This window comes from Balaenoptera acutorostrata, chromosome 13 (assembly GCF_949987535.1).
Source record: "Balaenoptera acutorostrata chromosome 13, mBalAcu1.1, whole genome shotgun sequence".
In the NCBI taxonomy this organism is placed as follows: Eukaryota; Metazoa; Chordata; class Mammalia; order Artiodactyla; family Balaenopteridae; genus Balaenoptera; species Balaenoptera acutorostrata.
The window spans coordinates 58,090,533-58,118,487 of NC_080076.1; the positions used below are offsets into that span (position 1 = coordinate 58,090,533).

At 46.3% G+C, this 27,955-nt stretch overlaps 1 protein-coding gene and 1 long non-coding RNA gene across 13 annotated transcripts in view; one reads left to right on the forward strand and one right to left on the reverse strand.

The window, feature by feature from the left end:
- Positions 1 to 27,955, reverse strand: part of DLGAP1 (DLG associated protein 1) — an 855,942-nt gene that overhangs the window by 62,980 nt on the left and 765,007 nt on the right. The gene's annotated exons all lie outside the window — the stretch shown is intronic.
- LOC103013024 (uncharacterized) lies at positions 5,805 to 27,531 on the forward strand. 5 transcript variants are annotated; one of them, XR_009005029.1, is made up of 7 exons: positions 5,805 to 6,216; positions 13,066 to 13,537; positions 19,294 to 19,432; positions 20,945 to 21,040; positions 22,016 to 22,082; positions 22,479 to 24,130; positions 26,733 to 27,530. It is a non-coding gene; the product is annotated as an uncharacterized LOC103013024 (long non-coding RNA). The 5 variants fall into 5 exon arrangements; XR_451889.2 differs by having other exon boundaries at positions 19,291 to 19,432; positions 22,016 to 24,130; positions 26,733 to 27,531; XR_009005030.1 differs by having other exon boundaries at positions 21,963 to 24,130.

The following is a 27,955-nucleotide window of genomic DNA, read 5'->3' on the forward strand; positions in this document are numbered from 1 at the left end:
CCATCACTTTCTCCCCCACCTCATTCCCAGCCCCACCCTCAGCCTTTCCTTTTGGGACTGTTGTTAACACCAAATCGGCTAGTCCTGACCACACAATGCTAGCTAGTTACCCATGGTTCTAGTTGTCACTCAGGCCATCTCGCTGAATGAAATACTCACTTCGATATTCAGGGTGTTTCCTGAGGTCACTCAAAAAAAGCATCCTATAACGAGCAATGAACAGAAGGATCGCATTTCTCTGCCCTGCTGTTCCACTGCCCTGTGATTTGGTGTAATTTCCTTAACCATAAAAGATGGGGACAGAAATGTTTGGCTCCTTCCCAGGGCTTGCCCAAGAGTTGAAGGAAAAGAAACGCACAGATGTCACGTTACAGTATCACATGTGCTCTGGAGGTGAGGGTAACCTGAATAATAGAAATGTAGCCTCCTCTCAGTTACCTGGGACTGGCAGAGGCTCCCCCAGGAAAACCTTCCATCTCAGCTGTGCGTGAATCACACATCTTTAAATATGAACAGAGCTCAGCAGTACACGCTCCAAACTCCGCAGCTTTTAGCTAACGAGCCTGAGAGTTAAAGGTAACGGGACCAGCAGAGGGAGGCTCACAGCGCTGGCGGAGGCAGAGCTGGAGCAGGACCAGCCCGGGCTCAGGTTATCCCACCAGCCACAGGGAAGCCAAGGGATGCAGACACGTGCATCGTTGATGTTTCCCCTCACTTGATTGAGTTTCATGCATTGTAACCACTGAGGAGCTACCTTCCACTTCCCAGGAAGTTTGAAGGGGATAATGCTCGGTGTCAGTTACTCAGCTGCAGACCAGAGTGGGTGGGCCAGGGAGGGACCATCATTAGGATAGAATCAATCTATCCGAATCTAAGAAACTAGATCATTTTATGCCTTCTCCTACAATGTGAACTCATTACAGTAAGTCCCTACATTGCGAACTTTCAGAGATGTGACCGTGCCAGCTGTTGTGCTGTACTACTGTACTTTTCAAGGTACTGTACTGTAAGAATAAAAATGTTTTCTTTATTTTTTTGTGGTTTTTTTTTTTTAGTGTATTATTTGTGTGAAAAGTATTATAACCCTATTACAGTACAGTACTACATAGCCGATTGTGTTAGTTGGGTACCTAGGCTAACCTTGTTGGACTTATGAACAATTGGACTTATGAATGCACTCTCGGAACAGAACTCATTCCTATGTAGGGGACTTACTGTATTTTGTTCGAAATGGGTTCTCAGGACATTCAGCCCACCTATATTCCAAAGAAATGAAGTGCCACTTTCTAACATCAAATGTCTGATCCTTTGGATTGTTTACTGATCCTTGATAGCTACCCCCAATTTCCTTTTTCGGTGTGGATAATCAAAACCGGACAACGCGGCCAAATACAGTATCATTTCATTTGCTGTGATTTACAGCACGATGTGATACCTATGATTTGGGGGTGGGGGTGTCACATTATTTCCAGTGTGATGTCGGGGTTGGCTACACACCCCTTGGGGCCAAATGCAATTTGGCGCCATCTGGTGGCTGTTAACATTTCCTCTTCGATATCAATAGGGATAATTCTGGGGACTTGGATCGCCGGGGACTTTCAGGACAGCAGCAGCAATGCTAGGCATCCACTAGGGTTAGACTGGACAGGGAGGACCCTGGGGACGTGGCTTCCTCAACAGGCTGGCCCAGCCCCGATGCCCAAAGGAGGTAAGAATTTGAGATTGGCTCACTGTGAATTAGGGGACCATCCGCCATGGGGTTACATCCCAGGGGCTTTACTATGAGATTTTACTGGTGTTTAGAGCTCGGCACAATTCTGCCAGGGCCATCGGACTCAAACTCAAAGAAGCACCACCTGTTAGTCATCAAATAGGAATTTTAAAGGAATTCAAATCTTTAAGATTGCACTTTGAGGACAAAGAAAGGAGACCCAACACACAACTCACACTTCTCAAAATTCCCTTCCTCCTCATGCCCCAGTTCTTGTGCATCTGAGGCTGCTCCAAAAACTCAGACAGCTAAATCCCCCAATTTTTCCCAGCATCACACTTTCTTAGTTTTGCAGGCTAAGCCCTGAACACTTCTCTTCTCTCTTTGTTGTTGTTGTTGTTTTGTTTTTAAAATTCTACTCTCGTGATTCAGCACCACGAATGATTTAGAATCCACTGAGGTCTGAGCACCAGGAGGCATGTGGTAGAGTGGGGCCCAAGGACGGTGAAACACAAGTTAATAAATCTTGTCTGGTCAAGACAGAAACAAAATATGAGGGGCTTACATGCCGTAAGGGAAACACTTCATTTGTTTAAGAGGAACATTCTCAAAAACACTGATTAAAAAACGCAAGTGCTCCTTTTACTCAAGTGGAACTTGAAAAAGAAATGATGCTGTTGGTTTAATCATTATTACTGCTTTCCTTTGTCGGATAGGTTTATTTGTTCATATCAGATACATTGATTTTTTTTCTCCTTCTTTGGGTCCTGGTGATGTGCTATCCCAGCTCAAAGTTGGCTGAAAAGTCTCCTATCCATTTACAAGAAGAGTCAGAAGGAGCAGGTTTCCGGATTTCACTGTCATTACTTTCATTCACATAATAGTGTAATGCATCAAGAGACCAGAGATTGGTTTTTACATTTGAGTTAAGAAATTTTTTTTTTTTAAAGAGATTTTAAAAATGGAACGGGGTTAACAGCGGGGCGCTGGAGCTGGCTCTCATCAGCTTGCTAGATTCAACTGTGCAAATCCCTCCCCAAGTCTGTGTTCAGTGACATTTCCTTGCTAGCTTGAAACTGACCTTGGTGTGAGTGTTTACACCATGGAAATTGGCAAGTGCTGTGACTCAGCAGGCATCCCCCCAGAGAGCTGGTTGTTAAGCCTTTCCAGCACACCTATGACACAGCCGCGGTGCTATACAAAGTGTAACCCACAGACAGGTTTGGATTCACGAAGTATCTGATGAGTGCACCGTGAGATAGGTCATGAAAACATCCAGAGGAAGCATTTAGAAACTTTATAGCAATTCTACAGAGATTCTGTCAGTTGAATCCATTAGAAAGATGACGGCTTGTTTTTTGCATGTTTTTGGTTTTTTAATTTCTTTCTTCTAGTAATTCATTTTTATTGCATTTTACCAAAATGTTGATCTGCAACAGATTGGACATCAAATAAGCAAACAAACTGTCCATCACCAGAGATAGTTTGAGAAGCACCGATTTTAGAACGTTCGCAAATCCAGGGGACAGGGCAGTGGTATTGCACATGAGATTGAGAGACTAGAGAAGTAACTTGAAACTACAGGCTACTTTAGAAAGCAAAACGATGTGGAGAGGCCAAAGGAAAGAAATGTGGGAGGACCTAAACTTGGGACATAAAGGGAGGACTGCACAAATACAGGACGGGAAGAGTAGACTTGTGGTTTTAACGTCAGGTAAGTTGTCTATTTCTGTGAAGGCATGTCTGCATACATGTGTGATATCTAGAATGAGGGAAGGATTGCCTTGCCGCCTTTCTGCCCTCCCTTTAAGGGGAAATGACAGGGTTCTCTGAGGAGAGGAAAACTATGTCTTATAAGGAATGGTTTAAGGAGAGAGGGTGTTTCGTTCGCAAGAGAAGGTAGACGGAGGGGTTTCGCATTATTTCGAAGGCTATTGTGTAAAGGATGGCATGGACTCAGGCCGTATGAGGCCCGCAGGGAAACCACAAAAGGAAAAGCTCAGAGAGGCATAAAGAATACTTTTCTAGGAGTCGGTCGTCCAAGGATGGAATATGGGGCCCTCGCTGGGGAGTGAGCTCTCTGTCTGAGAAGTAGGGACCCATTGACAAGGATGCTAAGAGAGGAGGCCAGGGAGAGTTACCAGCAGCCTGTTGGTAGCATTGAGGAATGTTCTGGCATCCTGGGAGCACATATTGGCACCGATGAAGACAAAACTCTTAATCGAGAAGTTTGCTGCTGCCACTTCTGGACAAGCAGGCCCAGAAGTGCTGAATTTACAATGAACGGTGGAGATCATCCTCCCCGGGGTGACATGCTCCCCAGTCTGGACTGCCCCACCAAACGCCAAACAGATCTGTGATCTAGCTGGAGTCCTTCACATGATAAAAGTACAAACCCAGGTGAAAACAAAGATGATGAGATGGAGAATGAGTCCAGACGCTTCACCTGCCCTTAGATCAACTGAATCACCGGAGAGTCCATCTTTCCTCCATAACACACGCTGTGCTAAGAATTTAATAGACAGGACTTCCCTGGTGGCCCAGTGGTTAAGAATCCGCCTGCAAATGCAGGGGACATGGGTTCGATCCCTGGTCCGGGAAGATCCCACATGCCGCGGAGCAACTAAGCCTGTGCACCACAACTACTGAGCCTGTGCGCTAGAGCCCGTGAGCCACAACTACTAAGCCCGCTGCGACAACTATTGAAGCCCTCGCACCTAGAGCCCATGCTCCACAACAAGAGAAGCCACCGCAGTGAGAAGCCCGTGCACCGCAACGAAGAGTAGCCCTTGCTGGCCGCAACTAGAGAAAGCCCGAGAGCAGCAGCGAAGACCCAACGCAGCCAAAAATAAATAAATTAATTTAAAAGAAAAAGAATTTAATAGACATGGTCTCACGACCCAGATAGATCTCACTAAACCCATTTGTTTGATGGTAAGACTGAGGCTCAGGGTAGGTAACTGACTTCTCTAAGTCATGCAGCTCCTAGATGTTCACAGGGCTTCCAGTCCCACCTCTTCTGTTCAGCCAAACCACCTGTATTCATCCGCCTAGTAAGCCTTCCCTGAAACACCGCGTCCAGTAGAAGATAATGCTCTCCACGAGGAATTCCAGGAAACTGCTCCTAGCTCAGTCCTCTGGGAGTCCTTTGACCCAGAGGACTGAGCTAGGAGCGCAAAGGTCTGGAGGATGAATGCATTTGGAGTGGTCAGCAAGGGGTGCCCAGCTGCAACTTGAAAAATTCTGCAAAAGGAGAGAAACTCCACGAAACAAAATACACATGGAAAAATCGCTCCCTTGTTTCAAAACATTTGCAGCTTAACATTTACAGGCCACCCAAAGTGTGGTGGTCAGCGGTCCGCAGCCTGCTGGCCCCATGGTGAGGAGGCGGTGATCAGAGGGCTGCGGGGACGGGACGCGGGGCTCCTGGGGGGGCCCAGGGCTTCTGCTGGCCTCTGTCCTGGTTAGTTTTGGCTCCAGGTACGTGGCTACGGGACTGATTACCACCAGAGCCATCCGCCACGGAAACCACAGAAACGAGCTAACCTTTCCTCCCTCGAAGTAGAGAAAAGCAGGCTTGTGTGCCGGTGGAGGGGGGCGGAGAGGGATGTGGACGGAGAGGGAAGGGTGGTGTAAGAACTCTTGTAGTCATAAGGCTCACCAGTTGGTAGTTACTAGTATTCCAGACGCTTCCTAATGCCAGACAAATGCCCGGAGCCCAGGCTTGTCTGGCTCAGAGATCTATTCAGCCGATAGCAGCCCGGCCCTGGTGGGGAGAGCAGATCTTTCAGGGAGCAGCCTCCGTGGCTAATCAAACACAGCATTGTTCTCAGAAGGAAGAATGGAAAGGTTTGTTTCAGAAACATAGCTTTTTTTTTTTTTTTTCCTTTTGAGGCACCCGAGTTATTTTAACAAGTTGCTACAAAACTTGGGCTTCCTGAGGTGAGGCTGTCGTGCACAGTGCATGTTCTGTCCCAAACTCCAGGGAGGGAGGGATCCGAAAATTAGTCATTAAAAAAAAAAAACAAAAAAAAAAAACCCCAGGCACTTCATGCCTGGAAATGATGTAACACGCAGCCACTCCTCTGTTAGAACTACAACCAAACAATGCTCGGCGATCGCGGCAGCTGCTCTCCAAATGTCAGCGCCAAGCCCGGCCAAAGGGCTGGAAGGCCACCGAGCCCAGGACTTTGTACGCTACCTTTGTCGCCCACATTTTCCCCAAGCACTCTCAGGACCCTGGCAACAGGTAACGTGGCAACCTTTGCCTTCTAAAACGGCAAGCGGCAGGATTTCAGAGAACAAAAGGATTTTTTGAAAGCCAGCTGCATCTCCCTCGCCACCCCCCTCCCCCTCCCCACGCCCTCCCCCTTCGCCACACCAAGTCTGAGAAAACAAAGTATTGCTGCGGCAGCCCGGCTCTCGAGCGCCCCCTTGTGACCAAGCTCGGAACATCACCGATGTACCTTTCAAGGTACAACTTCAGTCCGAGGCTCGGCTCCCAGGTAAGTCACGCTGGGACGCGGGACGTCCGGGCTGCGTTTGACCATAAAACGCAGAGTGGAAGTCAAGAGTCAGAAGTCTTGCTTTTTAACTTATCACCTCAACAAAAATTTTACCCATGCTGCAGGGTAAGATCTCTGGGTTGAGGTTGCTGACCTTTTTTTTTTTCCAAAGCAGCCGCTAGGGCAACAGTTTTTCTTTCCTTGGCAAGCTGAAAAGCAAAAACTGCTGTGGCCATTTGGTTAGGTGGATGGCAGTGAGGATGAATAGCCAGGAAACTGAGGATTCCTGGTGGGTGGGACTTGCATTTTCCATTTTTATCTAAATTTGTTGGTTGTTTGCAGGAAGCTTGCAGGTAGAAGCATTTCTAATTCCCGTCGCTTGCTTCCGGTTAGTTGATTTGCAAGGATGACTGAGGATTTCCAAACTGCAGACCCAGCTTCCCAGAGGGCGTGCTTTGCAGCCCCACCCTAGCTCTTTTCTCTCTGTCTGGGGCAAACACCCACGAAAATGCCAAGGGCAGTAGTTTTAACCAGCCTTCTTCCTCTCAGGGCTTCTCCCGCCCTCCATGGTCTCTGATTTGGAGGAAGGACTGCAGTTGTGAGCTGCTTAACCAGGCCAGGCGTGAGGGTATCCCTCTTTGTCCCTCTCTGGAAATGTTAACCAGAAACTAAGAAAGGGATTTAGATCAAAGTAACCATTCTCTTCAAAAAGTTCCATTAATTAACTAAATTAAAGGAAGTTAAGTGCTGTTTGGAGGAAAGTCATTTTAGAAGGCCCAGGTCCAGGGACGGAGGTCTAAAGCCTCTAATGTGACCCTTTAATGAAGCTTGGCAGCCAGTTAGTATGAGAATTTGAGGGTTACCCTATGTAAAACCAGTTGTTGCCTAAAATCAGTCATTTCAAAGGAACATCTTGAAAGTAGACAGACATTCAGCTGGTTGTTGCCTTGATCATTTAATAGTAAAGATTAAAAACTGAGGGCTCTGAGTAAGAATCATTTGACCGGTAGCTCAGGTGAGTCATAACCTTCATAGAACTAGGCACAAAGGTTCACAGCAGGATGTTGAGAACGCCTGGCTTACTAATTTGCGAGGCGGGGCCGTTGCTTCCAGCAGGGAATGCCTTCAGGATTTCATGGCTCATTTTCCCAGCCGCTCCAACAGATGCTACTGAGTCATCCAGGCACACAAGTGACTGCCCTGGCAGTGTCATCTGTTAGGATTAAATTTCCATTTGTTCCATGACTTTATGAAGCAATTTCTAACGATTGAATCAGATATACCACTTCCTCTAGGATCTAGGGATTTTTTTTTCTTTTTTAATGTTTGTAACATTATGTGAATTTTTCAGAATTTGTCCCAGCCAAGTCAGCAGGTCTTCCTGGGTTGAATGGACTGTTTACAGGAGGGGAAGATTCAGGACCCAAGGTCAGGGTTACAGAATGAAATAAGGTTTCCTGTTTGGGCAGCGGGTCCCGCCTCCTCAGGTTCGGGCAGACTGGGTCTTGTTGGAAGATAACAGGCCTGGGATACCTGGGGTAGGGATGGTGCCAGGAGTGGGGAAGGACATTTCGCTTTTAAGCTTCTCATCAGCTAGCTTTCATTTCTTGTTAGATGTCACTTCTTAGCAAGACTTGCCTATATTCCCTGTTAGGTGAAATTTTTTATTTTTTCCTGACCAAGCTGAGAGAAAGGAATTAGTTAAGGATGTAAGAATCACAAGGTCAGGCATTGTTGTCCATTGTATTCATGACGACCACAGTACTTGGACCATGCATGGCACGTAGTAGTATGGTGGTAAATACTTGTTCCGTGAAGGAAGGAACAGGGATGAGAAGGGATTTCCTGGAGAAGCAGAAAACGGGACTAATAATTAGGAGAGCAAGGTCACCAGGGTAGAAAGAAAATGAATACTCAGCAAAGCCAGTCTCTGTGACCTTGGATGTTGCAACATAATCTCCCATCACTGATGCCCACTTCTGTTTGGCCTTGGTCAAGTGCTGGCCAAATGCAGCTGTGATTGGCCAGCTTTTGACATGGAGCTAGAACGTGAAAGGCCCACCTCGTATCAGCTGGAAGCAGTTAGTCCTATGGATTATCCACCTAACTTCCTCCACCCTCTCTGCTGGGCTTTATCCATGTGGAGCTGTGATGCTCACTGCCCTTTCCCCAGAGCAGCTGCCTTTCCTCCTCAGTTCCTTCCACTCATTATTTTTTGACTTCTTATTCCTGGTCTAATTTCATGACACCTGTACCATGGACCTGGAAAGCAAGGGAAACCTGGAATGCAATCACACAGCCCAGCAGGACTCTCTGCCATGGGGCTGTGTCTGGGACACACAGCGGACCTCAGGGGGTGCTGAGCTCTGAGGCCAGATGGAGTGGCTGACTGGCTCCAGGTGGGAGCAGGGTCTCGGGCACACACTGCCCACTGGTGTCCCTTGAAACGGTGAGCTGGCCATGCAGAGCGAGGGTGCTGTGTCCAAACCCGGTGAGGTCACGTCTCATGATGGTCCATCGGGCTGAGTCCTCACTGAAACCTCTGGCTGGATCGATCAGGAGCCTCTGCTCTCTGGCCAACACCCTGGGCTTCGGAGAGAAGGCAGACCTTTGTGTCAAATCAGCCTGGTGCTGCTGCCCTGTGGACAGAGGGCTTGGCGGGCTGGCTCCACCTGGAGCAGAGCTTCTGCATCAGGCAAACTGGGGGAAACAGGATATATGAGGAAGCAAAGAAGAAAGAAAATGTATCCAGCATGTCTTCCTGTCAGTTGGAGCACGATGAGAAATAATTACCTGTGTCTGGAGAGCAAGGCATGTAGGGGGGCCTGATCTGTGCAGTGAGGCAGTTAATTATTCGTCCGACTCCTTTCCGCTTTCCTCCCTGAAACCCCCCTCCTCAAAGGAAAAACAGGACAGACTTTGTGGGTTAAGCTGTGGAATACAGTCTACCAGCCCGCTGGGCCCAGAAAGGACACCAGCCCCTGACTGACTCTCAGATGACAGGATCAGTGCTTCAAAATGACACCTCATTATCCAACTGTGTCACTGACAGATGAGGACACAGGTCCAGAGAAGAACTTGGCCGGGGCCCCCCAGTTTTCTTCTGTCTGCACCACACAGCAAACACCATCAGACTTTACAGTGGGTTCATAAAGGTCCACTTCAGACTGCATTCACAATTCCACTGTACAGTTGGGTTTTGGTCATTTGCCAGAATTAAATAAAAATATCAAGGAACCCTCCTACACTGTTGGTGGGAATGTAAATTAGTACAACCACTATGGAGAACAGTATGGAGTTTCCTGAAGAAACTAAAAATAGAACTACCGTATCACCCAGCAATCCCACTCCTGGGCATATATCTGGAGAAAACCATAAAAAAATCAAAAAGACACATGCACCCCAATGTTCATTGAAACACTGTTTACAATAGCCAAGACATGAAGCAACCTAAATGTCCATCAACAGAGGAATGGATAAAGAAGATGTGGTATGTATATGCTATGGAATATTACTCAGCCATAAAAAAGAACGAAATAATGCCATTTGCAGCAACATGGATGGACCTAGAGATTGTCATACTGAGTGAAGTAAGCCAGAGAAAGACAAATATCATGTGATATCACTTATATGTGGAATCTATTTTTTTTGGCCATGCCACATGGCTGGTGAGCTCTTAGTTCCCTGACCAGGGATTGAACCCAGGCCCACGGCAGTGAAAGCACGGAGTCTTAACCTCTGGACCACCAGGGAATTCCCTGTGGAATCTAATTTTTCAAAAATGACACAAATGAACTTATTTACAAAACAGAAACAGACTTACAGTTACCGAAAACAAACTTAAGGTTACCAAAGAGGAAACATGGTGGGGAGGGATGAATCAGGAGTTTGAGATGAACATACCCACACTACTATATATATAAGATAGATAACCAACAAGGGCCTACTGTATAGCACAGGGAACTCTACTCAATCTTCTGTGATAACCTATAGGGAAAAGAATCTGAAAAAGAATGAATATATATATATGTATAACTAATTCACTTTGCCGTACACCTGAAACTAACACAACATTGTAAATCAACTCTACTCCAATAAAACGTTTTTAAAACTCCCAGCAAACTGGTGAGGCCAGCACTAAAATCTGTCAGTTTACTCTACCTACTGCCCACCAGCATCCTCATTCACTGTGTTTCCTGGAGCCAGGTGCCTGGCCCTATAATCCCAACTCCACAAGTGACTGGAGGCAAGAGAGTTTGGGTTGCCCACCTTCTGCAGCATGGGGTCCGATTGGAACCTGGGTTCTTCTCATCTAAGCCTCCTTTCTCTTCTTTTTTTAAAAAGGAATTCCTTTATTTTTTAAAAAATTATTTATTTATTTTTGGCTGTGATGGGTCTTCGTTTCTGTGCGAGGGCTCTCTCTAGTTGCGGCAAGCGGGGGCCGCTCTTCATCGCGGTGCGCGGGCCTCTCACTATCGCGGCCTCTCTTGTTGCGGAGCACAGGCTCCAGACGCACAGGCTCAGTAGTTGCAGCTCACGGGCCTAGTTGCTCCGCGGCATGTGGGATCTTCCCAGACCAGGGCTCGAACCCGTGTCCCCTGCATTGGCAGGCAGATTCTCAACCACTGCGCCACCAGGGAAGCCCCCTTTCTCTTCTTTTCAAGAGCTGCCTTATACTTCTGTCATTAAGATTCTCCTTTGAACCCTCACGAGAGCACTGTCCAAAAGCCTTTTTCTGAATCTCTTGGTCAAACGTGCTTGGAATTCAGAACTTTTTGGATTGTAGAAAGCTGATTTGCATGACACACCCTGGGGGGCCTGGGTACTCTAACCTGTCTGTCTGCAGGAAAAGGTGAAACAGTCACACTGCAAGTAGTTGCAAGGTCAGGTTTTGGCCTGTGGCTTTCAGAGCTGCAGCTGAAGGATGGTGGTCACCCACCCCTTCAGGTGCCTGGTGCGTCAGAGCCCCCGCCAGGGGCCTCCTCCTCCAGGGCATCTCTGGTCCTGGACGGAGCTCTGTCCCAGCCTGGCCCAGGAGGAGGATGGGGGATGGGTAGTGACTGGGAGGTGGTGGGCTTGGCCTGGTGGGTGGGCGAGGTTTCTACATCTTTACGGAAAAGAGGAATCCGATTTCAAATTCGATATTACTTCTGACATTGTCTCTCTTTCCTCGACCATGTGAGTTCTGGGTGTTCATTGGTTTGTCACTGTGTTTCACACACCATCGGCAGAAGCACCTTTGTTGGTTTTTGTTATAATGGTAACAGGGGTACTTGTAGGGGCTTTTAACTGGCCTCTTCTCACAGTGTGGAATGCTGTCTATATAAATTACAGAATGCGTAGTCTGAAGATTAACGCTTGGAGATAAACACTTCATATCTGCCAGGTTGTGTGCTTGTGTGTGTGTGTGTGTGTGTGTGTGTGTTGTGAGCCATCCCTTCCATCATTCTCTTCCGCATTCTCATCCTGTACCCTAAAACTATGATCTGACTTCACAGCCAAAGAGATAAAAGTAACATTCTTCTTGGCCCACCGGACTTTGTACTGACGGGAGGGTGATTCCACGCTAGGTCCCGGCTGGCTGCAGCGCTAGTTTGATGCAGCCCAGGACACTCACCTAAAAGTTGATCCCTAAGGGCATTCCTCTTTCATTAAAGCTCTACCCAGGACACAGTTGGAAAATCATTTTCAGAACACAAGTTTTTATCCCACATTTCCAATCCAAGAGATAACAGAGAGACTCCATGTAAAATAGCTTGAATTAAAGAGTAAACTGTTGTGTGGCTAGACATGTCCGTGAACTGTAGACAGAAATAGATCAAGCACTAGAATTTTTTTTTTTTTTAATCTAGAACAAGCCCCTCACTGCCTCCTGTTGTGGATTACATTTTATTTTTCAAAAGGAACCATGGATAGTAAAGCGAAGTCATTTTGATTCTTTTGGATTTCTACTGTCGTAGGTGAAAGGTTTTATTAATCAATTCTTTGAAAAACCAACTATACCCACTGCAAATCTACCAAATGAGAGGATGTTAAGCTATTCAGTGGGCTGTATGTTTGGGACCTTGTTTGGAATTTCAAGCTCATGTTACGGGACTGGCCCGTGGTTGCAATTTACACCATTTATCAGTAGGATTGCCGAAGTGCTGAGGTGCCGGAATGCGGAAACACTGGAGGAGACCAGCGCTGGCCTTTGGATCAAAATTAATTACCAATAAAGAGTTAGGAAATTGATCACAGGGAAGGGAAGCATGTTAATGGCCACCGCTCAAAGGTTCAGCCCCTTTCAGTTACTGATAACCTTGCAACGTCTCCAGATAAAAGCCAGCCTTGTCACCCCCAGGCACCTGGCTGAGAGGTAATAAAACTGTTGCCTTATCTTCTAAGTGTGGAGTTGGTTTAACCTCAGCCCGAGGTAATTACAGTAAACTGAAATTGCCTGTCGTTTACAAAAAAGGGACGGCGTAAGGCGGGAGATGGTGTTTGTCTCTCTCCTTGGATTTTAAAAAGAAAGCGAGCGAAACAGCCAGAAGTTTTCCAGGGAGTGAGAAAACAGCCCAGCTTGGCCACCCTCTCCTGGGGGTAACGGACTGCTGGCGGCTCAGGTCCCCCTGATGATCTGAAAAAGAGGCTCAAGCTGATGAAAATCTAAGCAATCTTCTTAGGAGTCTGTCCTTTCTAAATGTAAATGACAGAGTCGGAGCCCTGCTAGGGAGGGCAGGAAGTCTCAGTCTTACCGAGTGACTCATTCAGTGCTGTTAGCTCCAGCAGCTGGATAAAAAGTTTTAGCAAAAGCAGCAACAAATCTACTTTAAATACTAGCACAGTAAGGAAATTCCTCTCTTTCAGGCCGAATGCCATCCACACAAAAGAGCTCCTGTCGACATCTCATTTACAATCTGCCCCCAGGACACAGACAGGACCATTTCAATAAACCCGGCTCAGAAACACCTATTGTTCAAAATCTTCAACTACCCACAGGCTACCACCACTCCCTATTGTTTTGTAAAAGAAAAGATTTAGAAGGAGCCAGATTGGGACCTGGAAGCTCTGAAAAGAGGAAGGAATAAAGTCCCTTTGACCCGATGCTGTTGGAGAACGTGCATGAAGAATAAAGTTAATGGATTTTCATTTTTACAAGAAGTGCATAAGCAACGCCCGCTCCCTTCCTGAACTAGTGATCGGGGATTCTAAAAGCAGTGCCAACTTTGTAAAGAAGTTAACTCCTGCCATCGGGTTTGGCACCTGAAAAGTCAAAGGCTCTACTTACCCTATTCTCTGTCTTACAAAAGCCCTGATGGCAGCCGCAGCAAAGCACCAGGTGAGTATTCGATCTGGGTTGTTTCCTTGGGATTTATAGCTTGACTGTCCTTTCTAAGTAGGATTTTGAGGCTCGCTGCAGAACCTACCCCCCGCCCCACGATGAATGGTTTCCTCCTTTTCAACACCACCATTTTGCTCCCTCTTTCAGTAAAACCTGACCACTTTCTGCAATTACATAATGTAGCCTTTAGACGCTTTTTCTTCAGATAGGCCTCAAATGAAGAAGTACATTTGTGTTGACCAAACAAAATGGGCATTTCTCAGAGACTCAGTGTCTTTACCCTCCTAGTAGATCTTCAAGTTCACTTTCCCTATCTTAGCAAGTAACTCCTTTTTCTACCCAGAGTTCAAGCCACAACTCTGGGCATCACCTCTAATTCCTTTGGGTCCTTCCCTCCTATCTCTTAAGTCCTTCTGGAACCCTTCCACATCCTACAATCTACCTTTCTGCTTCCCTAGATGCTATTGTTTCCTCTCTGGAGGATGACAGCAACTTCCTACCTCAGCGTTCCTCAAACTACTTGTTGTGACTTAGTAACGGGTCACGAAATCAGTTGAGGTGGGTCATGCAGTTTCACCATTAAAAAAAAAAAAAAAAAAGGAATAGATTAGAAAACGTCAGAGTGCATCAAACAAAGGAAAAGTAAGTTTGGTTTCGGGACGCTTGTGTCAGTGTGTGTCCCGAGATCTGTGTACATTCTGGGTTAACAGGTAGAATGTATCTTGTCTGTCAGGAGTTTGAGAAATACTTTTCTAATTGGTCTCACGGGCTCTGTCTTGTCCCTGGCTCCAAACTGTTATACACGCTCAGAGCAGGAGGGGGAGATTATGAACGGATCCAGCTGACAGCTCTGCCCTCGGGATAAAGACGTGGGTCTGGGGCTTTGGAGATTCTAATTACTTAGTTCCTCCTCATCCTTTCAGGTTTCAGAACTCCACGTCCTCCCGACCACTTTTCCTTTTAGCTGTTCAAGCCACCAAGTTCCCTGGCCTTTGCAGATGGAATTTCCCTATAGGAACGTTCTGTCCTCTTTCTCCTTCAGGTATCAGCTGAGGTGTCGCCTTTTCCAGGAAGGCTTCCGGAAGTCCCTCTAAATGCCTCCTCTTAGTTCTCATGAGAACCCCTCACGTTTTATCTGACAGAGCACTTATTGCATCATGATTATCTTCTCAGTTCCTTACAGAACTTTAAGCTCCAAGGGGCAGCCAGTAAATATTTGTTGGGGGTAAATAGTGTGCATCGAATGTGTCACATCTTACACAGTTCACACTTCCTTCCTACAAACCCATTTGAATAGTTATAAAATATCGTATCTCTATTTCTCAAAGCTTTAGTTTTCATTCTTTTACACTGAAGTGTCTCCTGTTCATTTGCTCTTCAAACACAACCTAATTAACTTCCGAATTCACTGGACTCCTCCTCTTAAAAATCAAAATAATAAAATGCGGGGAAAGCTGTTGTACTGCTGGCTGGTCACTCACCCTCTCTGAGCCTCAGATAATACAGAGGAGCAGAGCTCAATGACCTCTAAGATCTCTTCCAGGCTACCACTCTGAACCTCTGGCTTGCACTTTCTAAGGACCAGAGAGGTTAAGTGACTTTCCCAAGGTGAAACAGCTCTCTAGTGGCAGGATATTGTCTGTCTTTGTATAGATTTTTAACAGCAAGCCGCAAACAAAAAAATCTTCTACCCAGAAATCGGTAGTGCCACTAAAAAGTGTGCCTGAAAGAAAATCATAAAATTAAAGAAGGGACTTCCCAGGTGGCGCAGCGGTTAAGATTCTGTGCTCCCAATGCCAGGGGCCCAGGTTCGATCCCTGGCCAGGGAGCTAGATCCCACAACTAAGGAGCCCTTGAGCTGCAACTAAAGGAGCCCATCTGCTGCAACTAAGACCCAGCGCAACCAAATAAAACAAATATTTTAAAATAATAAATAAATAAAATTAAAGAAATAGGGGACAAAAAAACCCAAAAGCCAACAGCATTCATAACGGATTCCTGCCCAGGCAGGTCCCAGCATTTTAAAAAAACAATCTTGCTGTTAGATGCAGAGATGTTCAGATTTCCTTTTAAAAACTGGAAGTGAAAAATTCAAGAATCTTTTGCATCCTGACCCCTTGTAGAGGCCCTTCTGCAGAGGCACAGATGGACACAGCCTTCCTCAAGGTGCCGATTCGAGCATCCCCGTGGCTTTTTTAGTGCCGAGGCCCCCGTGCCTTGATCTGATGCCACTCTGAGGACCAAAGCTGTAACTCACCAGGATGAGACTTGTCCTCAGTTCTGGTACCCCATCCCCCATCCCTCCCGGCCAGGACCACCTCGCAGTCCCTGCTTTCATGGACAGACTTGTGTTATTTCCTTAGTTACAGAGTTTGGGGTTTAGATAACCTGCTCTGTAAAACAGAAAGTCAACAAACCAGAAATAACACCCCTTTAGGGAAAAAAAGAAACAAAAACAATAGCTATACTACTTTTTCCCCCTATGTTATGTGCTATGTTTTATTCTATAATGTAAGTCAGCGTGTACATTTGTTTTATTTGTTGCTTTTTCCCCTCTAAACAGACCAGCAGTAGCTTGCCTTCATTTGACGGAAAATTTGTCGCTTTCTACTGCAACTTTGTATAAAACCACTATGTATGTGAGGACCCCATGTACACCAAGTCGTTATAGCCAAGCCGTGGGCTTATGGAAGATTTTTACTTTATTTTTTGGGCTTCTTGGAATTTTTCTGATTTAAAAAAAATGAATATGTGTTACTATTGTAATCATAAAAAAGTACAAATGTCAAAATAAAGACCAGATACACTATTATTTCTACACTGCTATGATGCCTGACTAAATTAAAGTTTTATTTTTACCATATATGTTGCCGTGTATTTTGTCTTTTTTTTTAACCATTTGTTTTTGAAGGAAATTATATACAACTGCCACATTAAAAAAAAAATAACAAAAACCTCTTAACACTGTTGATATTTTACTGTCTTTAAAAGCTTTAGGGACACGGACTTTGCAGACACAGCCAAACACTGGCATATAACTCCTTTACCACCTGGCTGCAGTGTGAATTATTAGTTTCTCCTGACATTTTCACACCTAACAACTTATTTCCAGAATATCATCTTTTTTCATGCCTTTATGCCTGTGGCAAGTGTTGTTTGCTTTCTCATAACCACCCTCCTTGCTAACAGGGCCCTTCCAAGCAGCCATGACTTTTTGGGGAGGTGGGCCCCTCCCTAGATTTGGAGGCTGAATCTTCATTGTTCTACAAGACAGGGATGAGGAGGGAATTCTGATGCGAGTGCTTCATGGCAAGTTTACCTCCCTTTTTAAAGTGACACAAGTCAGGGACATCCCTTTTCTTCCCCCGGACATTGTCATCAGCAAGGGATACCCTGAACTGTGGCTGCCATCTGGGGACCACAAGGAGCCCCTACTCCAGAAGACAGAAGGATGGCACGAAGCTGATTTTGGTACATTCATTGGCTGCCCTACCTCTAGACTTGCTATTATTGGAGAAAATAAACGCCTTTACCATCTAAGTCACTCTAATTTTATTTATCTATTTTATTTTATTTTTGGCTGTGTTGGGTCTTCGTTGCTGCACGTGGGCTTTCTCTAGTTGCGGCGAGCGGGGGCTACTCTTTGTTGTGGTGCCCGGGCTTCTCATTGCAGTGGCTTCTCTTGTTGCGGAGCACGGGCTCTAGGCGCGTGGGCTTCAGTAGTTGCAGCACGCAGGCTCAGTAGTTGTGGCTCGTGGGCTCTAGAGCACAGGCTCAGTAGTTGTGGTGCACGGGCTTAGTTGCTCCGTGGCATGTGGGATCTTCCCGGACCAGGGCTCGAACCCTTGTCCCCTGCATTGGCAGGCGGATTCTTAACCACTGCGCCACCAGGGAAGTCCACTCTAATTTTATTTTTAAAAATTTTACTGATTTGCTTATTGATCTGTTTGGCCTGGCACTTATGCAATGACTTTACAGATGCTAAGCCTCCTTCCTGGCTTGGAAAACTCCTGTTCATGCTTCAAGATTTTGTGTTCTGTGAGCCCCTCCTACAGATGTTCCTATAGAATTCATCACACTTTGCTCGTTCCTGTTATGCTGATGCTCTGGTATGAAAGCAGAGGGAAATTAGTGATCAGGTAGATCTTTGTTTCCTATTATACTTATTTGTTGGATTAGATGATTCTGTATGGCAAATGCTATTATACAAGATCTCACCAAACCAGACTGTCTGTATTTCAAAGAGGTGCTCAGCCATGGTGGCCCAGCTTCCTCCAGTGGTGTCCAGAAAAGGCAGTGCCTTGAAGGCAACCAGACCTGGTGAAATCCTGACCTGCCACTTACTGGCTGCAGGACCTCAGATGACTCAGCTCTCATCTCATTTCCTCATCTGTTGAGTTTGGGTAACAGCCTCGGTAACCTCACAGTGTCATGAGACGGATGATGTAGTTAATATGATGTAAGGGGACATGGTGTGGCACTTATATCTCAAACACAGGAAGGAGGCTCTCTTTTCTTTCCTTCCTACGTTATTTGTTACAACAAAATTCCAATAATACAAAAACCATCTAGAAAACTCCCGAGGAGATTTTACTGGAGGTGGGGAGATCCTATCCTTTTCACATGTTGGGGTTTCTACAGCATGAAGAGCCCTACGCAGAAGTTCCGTGTGTGAGAGCACATTTTAAGATACCTGTCCCTAGTGCTTAATGTTAAAATTTCATCTCATCCCTCTGGTCTCAGCTCATAAATCCTCTCCTTAGAGAGGCCTTCCTTCACCACCCAGCTTCGAGCCGCCCCACATTCTGCCCTCCCAGCCATGGAGCTACCTACTGAGGGGAGGAGATGCGGGGAGAAAATAAAATGGCCTGTGAAGGTGTTGCATCTTTCCTAAGCTCAAGCCCTCCCCTCGGGTTGGGAGTTGTGGCTTGCCCGGTCCATCTTTATCAGCTTTGTGCCATTGTACCCCATCCCACCCTCTGCAGCCCCCATCTCCTTAAATCACACGGATGACTGTTCCCAGCCCCTGCTGTCTTTGTATCTTGGAAAATGCAGAAATTGCCACGAATTTCTGCGGTCTTGCGGGATGGATCCCTGTCAGTGGTTTAAAACTGTCTTCCTACTTTCTATATTACCAATCAGTTCAGAAGAGACAAAAACAAACCCAAAGCATTTTCAAGTATGTTTTCCTTTGCCCTCGTGGTCAACGGTAATAACTTCCAGCTAGAGGGGGCTGGAGGGCAGGATGTGAATGGGACCGGCTCACTCTGTTTAAGTTCAAGTACTTGAGAATTTAAAAGCACAGACCCTCTCCAAGCACTGCTTAAGGCCTGTCAACTAAATCTCCCTAGTTTGCCAAAGTAACTAGGTAGGATACTAGCCCTAAAATGATGCACTTAAATTACTAAAAATGATGCACTTAAATTACTAAAAATGATGCACTTAAATTACTAAAAATCAAGCAAACAGCAATAACTTTGCTTTCCATGCCTGAGAGGCAATAATGCATGATATTTCAGAATATAAGTTTTGGAGGCAGACCTAGAGAAGTCTGTTTAATCTGTTTAAACATCAGTTTTTTACTATGTAAAATGGGAATAGTAACCCTTGCAGGCTTGGTGGGAGGATGAAATGAAGTAATACCTGAGAAATGCTCAGAATATTACCTGACACATAGTAAGTGCTCAATAAATAGTACATGGTAACAACAACATCAACCATTTCATAAGGGAAATCCCTTTTTGTCTTAGCAGCTAGTAAGCCGGGTGTACCCCTGCTCCTGTGCAAAAGGCCTGTGAAACTCTGAAGCTATACCTGTACACAGATGTGATCCGATGATGCCATCTCATCTCCATGGCAACCAGGTGTCTCAGTTATCTAGTCTGGTGCCAGGTAAGGGGTAGGCGATGAAACAAACTGAATCTCAGGCTAAAACTCTATTGTTCAGTACATCCACCAGCAGTGCTCCTGTTACAGACACACTCAAAATTCTGATTTCATGTGACCTTTACATTCACGGTTTTAGTCCTAAAAGTACTTCAGAAACATGGACCATCTCAGACATACTTTTATTTTTAGTTACTTCCCAGATGTTTACCTGAGATAAAAATAAGCAAAACAACCAAAGCTTTTCTACTAAACATATCTCAATGTCTGTCATTTTAGTCCATTTTTCTATCGCTAACCTAAGGATAGATTAGAAAGTATGTTGTCAAAAAAATTTTTTTGAGCTTAAGAGAATGGTTGGCAGCACGTTATTTTATAAGTGATATTGGATATAAGATTTAAAAAAGCATTCTGGAGAACGGAGTAAAGGAAGCAATATTGGTTGAAAGGGCCCAGTGCCTGGTACACTTAGGGAGTATGAATTTATGAATGAACGGAATGCTTGGAAATGCCAGAAGTCTTTGGAATTCCAGGTCCATAAATGAGTAGGTCTGTGACCTAGGGCAATGCGCTTAACTACTTTCTGTTCATTTTACAACAATCTGTAGGAGCAGCACCAGCCGTAGTAGTAACAATTTTTACTTTTTTGGCAGCCAGCTGAGTAATTTTTCCAAACCACAACTCTTCCTGGAGCAGCATAAATTGAGCTGGCCTTTGGCTGATACTGAGCTGGGGCTCTGGGGATACCACAAAATGTTTTATCAAATTTGCATAAAGTTGCAAATTTAAGCAAAATAGGAGGGAAAAATGCTGTAAAAATTCATAGGGCCAGAGGGAGTGTTCTCTAATCATCTAGTTACACACTTCCCCTCCCAACTGCCCCCCCAAACACTCATAATATTTGATATAAAAATAATATGGCGACATACAGCTGCAATAAAAAGGAACTATTCTTCCGACACAGCTCAGGGTGAAGCTAAGTAGATTTTAAAAGTGATTAGAGTCAAACGTAATTTGGAGAGGAGACAGAATATAGTTTGTTTAAATGATGCACAAATTAACAGTTGTTAATTTTGGTGGTTTTTGAGTAAATGAGTGGGAGAATTGGGACTGGCAGGTCTAATGTTACCCCAGTAAGTGCCTGTTAGGGGTCTCTATTTTCTTGGATAGAAGCTTTCTTCTAGAGAGAAAGAGTTCAGAAGCACTGAATAACTAGGCTCCAGAAGGACCCTGCTTGAATTTGGAGCAGGGAGGAAAGCAGGGTCACAAGCAGATAATCTCCGGGAGCTGCTGGAGGATTGGCCTTGGAAGCATCCAGGGGAGGAGAGGAAAAAATCCAAGGGCGATCTTGGCCGGTGGAGGAGGTCGGGGCGGAGATAACAAGTCTGGGCAATAGGAAAGGGAGGCAATGGGTAAGGGGAGGCCAAGAAAACATTTTTCATTGCTTTGTCTGAGGCTGAGGCAGCCCTGAGCACAGCTGTGAAGTAGGTCAAATTTCTTGTGTCTTTCTCTCCCTAGGGCATCGGAGACCTGCCACCACCATGCTGTTCCCCGGTCACTCAGTTCCAAATTTATGAGATTGCCTCAGTCCCTTAGGTATTTGTTCTCTGAAAGGTAAAAATGTAGCTAGTCTGATAAAATAATGCATTGGAGGATGGCTGGGGGGCAGGGGAGGGGGGATTGCATTTTTAAAAGAATTCTTGCAAACATTTCCTTCCTCCAGAGTAATAAATATGTGTTTAAAAAGAGGGTCTCTGACGAACTTATGGTTATCAGCAGGGAAAGGTGGGGGGGAAGGGATAGTTAAGGAGTTTGGGATTGACATGTACACACTGCTAGATTTAAAATGGGTAACCAACAAGGACCTACTGTATAGCACAGGGAACCCTGCTCAATATTATGTAACAATCTAGATGGGAAAAGAATTTAAAAAAAGAATAGATACATGTATTAGGGGCTTCCCTGGTGGCGCAGTGGTTGAGAATCTGCCTGCTAATGCAGGGGACATGGGTTCGAGCCCTGGTCTGGGAAGATCCCACATGCCGCGGAGCAACTAGGCCCGTGAGCCACAACTACTGAGCCTGCGCGTCTGGAGCCTGTGCTCCGCAACAAGAGAGGCCACGATAGTGAGAGGCCCGCGCACCGCGATGAAGAGTGGCCCCCGCTTGCCGCAACTAGAGAAAGCCCTAGCACAGAAACGAAGACCCAACATAGCAATCAATCAATCAATCTATCAATCTTAAAAAAAAAAAAAAGAATAGATACATGTAATATATGTATAACTGAATCACTTTGCTGTTCACCTGAAACTATCACAACATTGTTAATCAACTATACTCCAATATAAAATAGTTTTTTTTTTTTTTTTTAAAAAGAGGGTCTCTGTAAAGTCTGCCTTAATTCCAAGGAGGGTCTAAAATTGGGAATTTCTGACTGCTAATAGACCTACAGTGGCAGTAAACAACTTTCCGCGACTTTCAAATCATAATTAAGCCTAGAAGGGGAAGAACTAAATTGTATACTTTACCTGTTACAGGTGTGGAATTGTGCTGAGTACTTTTTACATATGATCATCATTCCTTTTTACAGAGTTGGAGACCCAGGTAAAGTTCAGAGCAGCTCGTAACCTGCCTGCAGCCAACGGCATATTCCAAAGGTGGCTAAAACAATATTGTCCATCCCACATGGTCTTCTAGAACAGGGGTCAGGAAAGTCCTCTATAAAGAGCTGTACAGTAAATATTTTTGATTTTGCAGACCATGCAGTCTCTGTCCCAAACACTCAACTTTGACATTGTGGCAAAGCCAGAAACAATATATAAATGCACAAACATGGCTGCCTTGGAGAGGTGAGCCTGATTTGTTCCAAGGGTCATAATTTGCCAACCCTGCTCTAGAACTTTGCCACTTCCCATGGTGAGGTGGAGTCTGATACCCCTCCCCTTGAACTTGGGGAAGTGTGTGATTTGCTCGTGACCGAGAGAGTAGGAAGGAACTGACAGTGCATGACCTCCAAGGCTAGATCAGAAAAGGTGATGCTGTTTCTCCCTTAGTCCCTGGGACATCTGCCTGCTTGGAGCCCTGAGCCGCCACAGAAGCATCCAATTTTCCTGAGGCCGCCGTGCTGTAAGGAAGCCCAAGTCAGCCACGTAGAAAGACCACATGAAGAAGCCTGGAGACTCTTAAGAAGAGGGAGAGGTGTTCAGCAGCCCCCAGTGATCCATCTCTCCACCCACCCAACTGCAAGCTTGGAAGAGACCCTGAGCCAGAACTACCCAGCCGAAGCTCTTCCCAAATTCCTGCCCCATAGAAACTGAGAAATAATAACACGATTGCTGTGGTTTTAAGGCACTAAACAAAAAACTTAGAACACTGTCCCAAAACTAGTGAGTGGCAGATATGGGATTCAAACCTAGGTTGGCTTGACATTCTATTACATGATCATTAATCATTCTATTACATGATTGCTTACAGCAGCCTTTTTAAAAACTGGTGCTAAAATATATGTAACATAAAACTTACCGTGTTAACCATCTTTAAGTGTACAGTTCAATAAGTACATTCACACTGTTGTGCAACATATCTCCAGACCCTTTTCATCTTGCAAAACTGAAACTCTACCCATTAAACAAGAGCTTCCCCTCCCTCACCCCCAGCCCCCGGAAACCACGCTTCTACTTTCTGTCTCTATGAATTTGACAACTCTAGGTCCCTCTTATACTGTAAGTGGAATCATACAGTGTTTGTGATTTTTGTGACCGGCTGATTTTACTTAGTATATACATGTGTGTATTTTATATGTGTATATTTTAAGCCCATGTTGGGTAGTGGGTCTGACCAGCGAGCAGCAAAGGTTTGTCAAAGAAAAATGTCAGAGACCCCAGGTCTTATAAGTCACAGATTCAAGGTCCCAGGGGGGACTTTGCATCAGCAGTTACTCTGACAGTGACAATTCAGTGTCCTGCCTCTAAAGGGCTTTGAAGACAGAGGAACCCATGAATCAAGAACAAGATAAGGCTGTTTGCTTTGTTTCAACTTGCTGGCTGACTTCCTTCTCAGAGCCATGCCTTGAGGATGAAATCATTTTCTACCACACAGCCCCTGCAAAGACCGTCAAACACAAGCCCTCACTGTCTGCTCCTTTATTTCCTCTGGGTCCAGGGTGTGTATTGACTTGGTGGAATGTCTGTGACTTGCTGTAAATTGTGTATCAAGCAAAAAACTTTCTGCAGGGAGTCGGCTCTTGGGAGGGTGAGCCTTAAATGCTGCTTCTTGCTTATAGAGACTAAGCCTCAGCCTGCGGGGGCTTCTTTGACCTCCTCCACCTTCCTTCCATCCCTGACCTAAGACCAAAAGGCAGACCTGGGCCCAGGTGCACACGGTGACAGTCCCAGCTTGGCCTACCCTTCCCTATGCCTGCCCTGATTGCGCCTGGCCCACCTGTTAACACAGAGAAGTGGAGATAAGGTCTTTAAAGAGGTGATTAAGTTAAAATGAGGTAAAATGAGGGTGGGCTGGAATCCAATAGGACTGGGTCCTTATAAAAAGAGAGAGAGAGAGACACCAGGGGCGTCTCACAGAGGAAGGGTCAGGTGAGGATGCAGAGAGGATACAGCCGTCTGCAAGCCAACAAGAGAGGCTTCAGGAGAAACAGCCTGCCTACACACCTTGACCTCAGACTTCGAGGCCCCAGAACTGTGAGAAGGTACGTTTCTGTATTTCTGTTGTTTAAGCCACCCAGTCTGTTGTGGTAGTTTGTTACAGCCGCCCGAGCAAATTAATGCACCAACAGAAAGTTCATAGCCTGGAGGCTGGGACTTCAGCCCAGAAAAGTTCTGAAGGTAATCATTGGAAACTCAAAAGGCAAGAAGGCTTTGAGTAGAGTTCCTCTTTCTGCATCTTTCACAAGCGCCTGCTGGCAGGTTTGGGAGGCGGTGCTGGTGGCCGAGCCTGGGGTGAGCACTGACCTGGGGTGAGGCCCAGTGGGGAGCCTGGAGACTCCTGGCTCAGAGGGAGAGGCACCAAGGCGCTAGATTCTAGAAAGTCTGGCAAGCGTCGGGAGACTGAGTGGGTGTTTGGGGCCTGGTCTAAGAGGCACTTGGCTAACTCCCTCCCTCGGGGCTCCTGCCTTCCTCTCCCCACTACCCCGTCCTCTCTCCCTGCAAGATGCTTCATTACCAGGAGAGTCCGAAGGAAGGATTGCATCATGCAAATCCCGATACGGTTTCGGTTTTTCTTGTGTGGGAAGGGCACTGTGATATAGGAGGGTAAGCAGCTGTCGGATGGCGGGGGTGGTGAACAGAATGAAGGCCCCTAAAGATGCCCACGTCCTAATGTTCAAAATCTGTGCATATGTTCCCTTCCATCGCAAAGGGGGATTTCAGATGTGATTAAGTTAAGGGTCTTTTTTTTTTTTTTTTTTTGGCCATGCCACGTGGCACGTGGGATCTTAGTTCCCAGCCAGGGATTGAACCCGTGCCCCCTGCAGTGGGAGCGTGGAGTCTTAACCATTGGACCGCCAGGGAAGTCCCGATGGTCTTAAAATGGAAAGATTGCTCTGGATTATTTAGGTGGGCTCAACTGGGGTGGGCCAATGAAATCACAAGGATTCTTCTAAGAGGGTTAGTCAGAGAAGAAGAGGTGACTCTAGAAGCAGAGGGGTGTGTGTGTGTGTGTGTGTGTGTGTGTGTGAGTGAGAGAGAGGGAGAGGTTTGAAGATGCTACTCTGCTGCTGTTTTTGAGGACAGAGGAAGGGGCCACGAGCCAGGAAGTGCAGGCGTCCTCTGGCAGCTGCAAAAGGTAGGAAACCGATTCTCCCCTGGAGGCTCCACAACGGATTGCGGCCCTTGCAGACCCATTTTAGACTTCTGATTTCCAGAACTGTAAGATGACTGGTGTTGTTTTAAGCCCTTAAGTGTGTGGTAATGTTACAGCAGCAATAGGAAATCAACACAGGTGGTAAGGATGAACGTCCTTGAACAGCTGCTATCGCATTTCAACATGCAGAGATACGTGCCCAGAAATGAAGTCACAGACAAAGCTAAGGCTTCCATCAGTTAAAATCGTAGTTTTCAAAGGTGGTCCCCAACCAGCGGTGTCAGCAGCACCGGGAACCTGTGGGTCAAGTTCTCAGGCTCCACCCAGACCCAGGATTCAGAAGCGCTGGGGGTGAAGCCCAGCAATCTGTGTTTTTAAAAGCCCTTCAGGTGATTCTGATACACACTAAGGTTCACCTTCAAAATAAGTGACCTGGGCTGGTTCTTCAGGAATGAAGGGTACTCGTGGACCCTCGGATGTGTGTGTGTTCCTAACGAATCTACAGTTAAACTTGTTTCCTGGTGTACACTGCTTGGCTTGGAATCTGGGAATGATGGGTACAGTTATCCCTCCAAGATGGGCTCTGCAGGGAAATGTGGGAGAAGGGTGGCCTAGAATTCAGTCTCCCTGGGGCTACAGGTCCCCACCCCCTTCATAGCCTGTGCTGTGCTAAAGAGACTGGGAAGAAGGCTAGATTGTGGTTACAGAGCCCCTGCGAGATCTCGTACATTTGTCCCAGCCTGGGGCGGCCTAAGGGGTGGCTGTTTCCTCTCTTTTCCCAACTCCTTGCCTGCCTGAGGCAATCCCAAACTGGCTAGTTGGAAAGATACTCACTTTAGAAACATGAGTGAGGGCATTCCTTCCTGCCAGATCTTAAAGTTACGGAATCACACAATGATTTCAGTCCTAGGTCAGCCTCCTGTTAGCTGGGTGATCTTGGGAGCTTAATTTCACCGAGTCTTGGTGTCCTTGTCTGTAAAGTGGGCATGCTGAAAAGTACTTCTCTGATAGGGTTGTTGAGGGGTTAAGTGAGATAATACAGGTAAAGATCCCAGTGCAGGACTTAGAACAAAGTAAGTGCTTAATACTATTGTGGTGAATTGTAATTAATTGTAGTTATTGTTATTAATTGCAATTAATAGCTATTATTTACACCAGCCCTGATATTAATCTCCTGTTTCCAGGCTTCATGTATATAATGGATCCAATACACAAGTTCACTTATGTAAGGGATTCAGTCCCTTTTAAGTTCTGCTGACATCTCTCCTTGAGCTTCTTCAAGGCTCTGTGAAAAGGAAAATTCTTCCTCCCTATAAAATGAGGGCATTTCTGCTAGCTTCCCAGCTGATGGAGCTTTTCTATGCAGCTCCTGGGCCTCCAGTGGGGGGATGCTGGCTGGACATCAGTGGGGATATTCCCACCTTCCCTCACTGCCTGCTTTCCTCCGTCTGGTCCAGTCCCATCTGGTAATTTTCCTTCCTCCCCCTCAGGCCCAGCCCCATCTCCCCCAGACAGCTGCCGCTACATCCCTCTCCTTCAGAAGCGGAAGCAAGGGGTGTTTTAGGACCTTTCCGGGTGAGTGACAGCATTTGAGATGCAACTGATAAAACGCCAGTGCTGAGAGGAACCAGACTCTCCCCAGTCACCTCCGCCCACCTCTCTCGTGCCGCCTAAACTGAGCCTGTCGGAGCCTGTCGGATGTTCGTCTGTGCGATCCGGTCACGTCCACCTCTTCTGTGAGACGGTGGGCTTTGGTGACTCGGGTGTGAACTGTCCCTTTGGGGCAGTGGGGCTGGGACACTCTGCACGCGCTGGGCCACATGGGGACTGGCCGCCGTGACTGTGCCCCCGAGCTTGCGTCGGGCTCCATGGGGGCCACTCAGGGTATCTGTCCCTGTTGGCGAATGAGGTCTTATTCCAGCTCGCCGGGGAGGCTGCAGGGTTTTTCCTCAGCCACCCCGTGATGACCGAGGGACAACATTCCGCGAAACCAGAAGGGCTGGGCGGGCCTCTGGAATGTCAAAGGAAACAGCTTGGAGAGGCTGGTGGCTGGTTTCTGCCGTGTCACTTTCTCTGAGCAGCAAGCACTTTGTAGCCGTTCACTTAGCACCTGAATCCCACAAACATTAAGATGTACCTTTCTTAGAAGGGAAGGGCCAGTTTATTTTTCCTTCACAGAAACAGTTCATGATAAACAGGTCACGATAAAGACTATTTACAAGAATAGGGGAAACTAACAGAGGAAGACTACCCCACCCCCTTTTAATTCAAATTTTATCTTATTTGTTCTGTTTAAAGGGAGGGATTGGTCCTAATATTACCTTATGCACCTAAGGGAACCTGTTATGGACTGAATGTCTGCACCCCCTTCCCCCGAGGCTTCATATGTTGAAGGCTCAACCCCGTTGTGTTGGTATTTGGAGATGGGGAGGTAATTAGGCTTAGATGAGGTGCAGAGGGTGGGACCCTGGTGATGGGATTAGTGCCCTTATAAGAAGAGAGGGTACCAGGGAGATGTCTCCCTCTCTCTGTCCCCTTCTCTCTCCTCACATGGAAAGGCCATGTGAGGACAGGGTGAGAAGACAGTGTCTAGAATCCAGGAGAGGAGCTTTCTCCAGACATCTACCCTGCTGGCATTTTGATCTTGGACTTTCCAGCCTCCGAAACCATGAGAAAACACACGTCTGTTGTTTAAGCTTTCCAGCCTGTGATA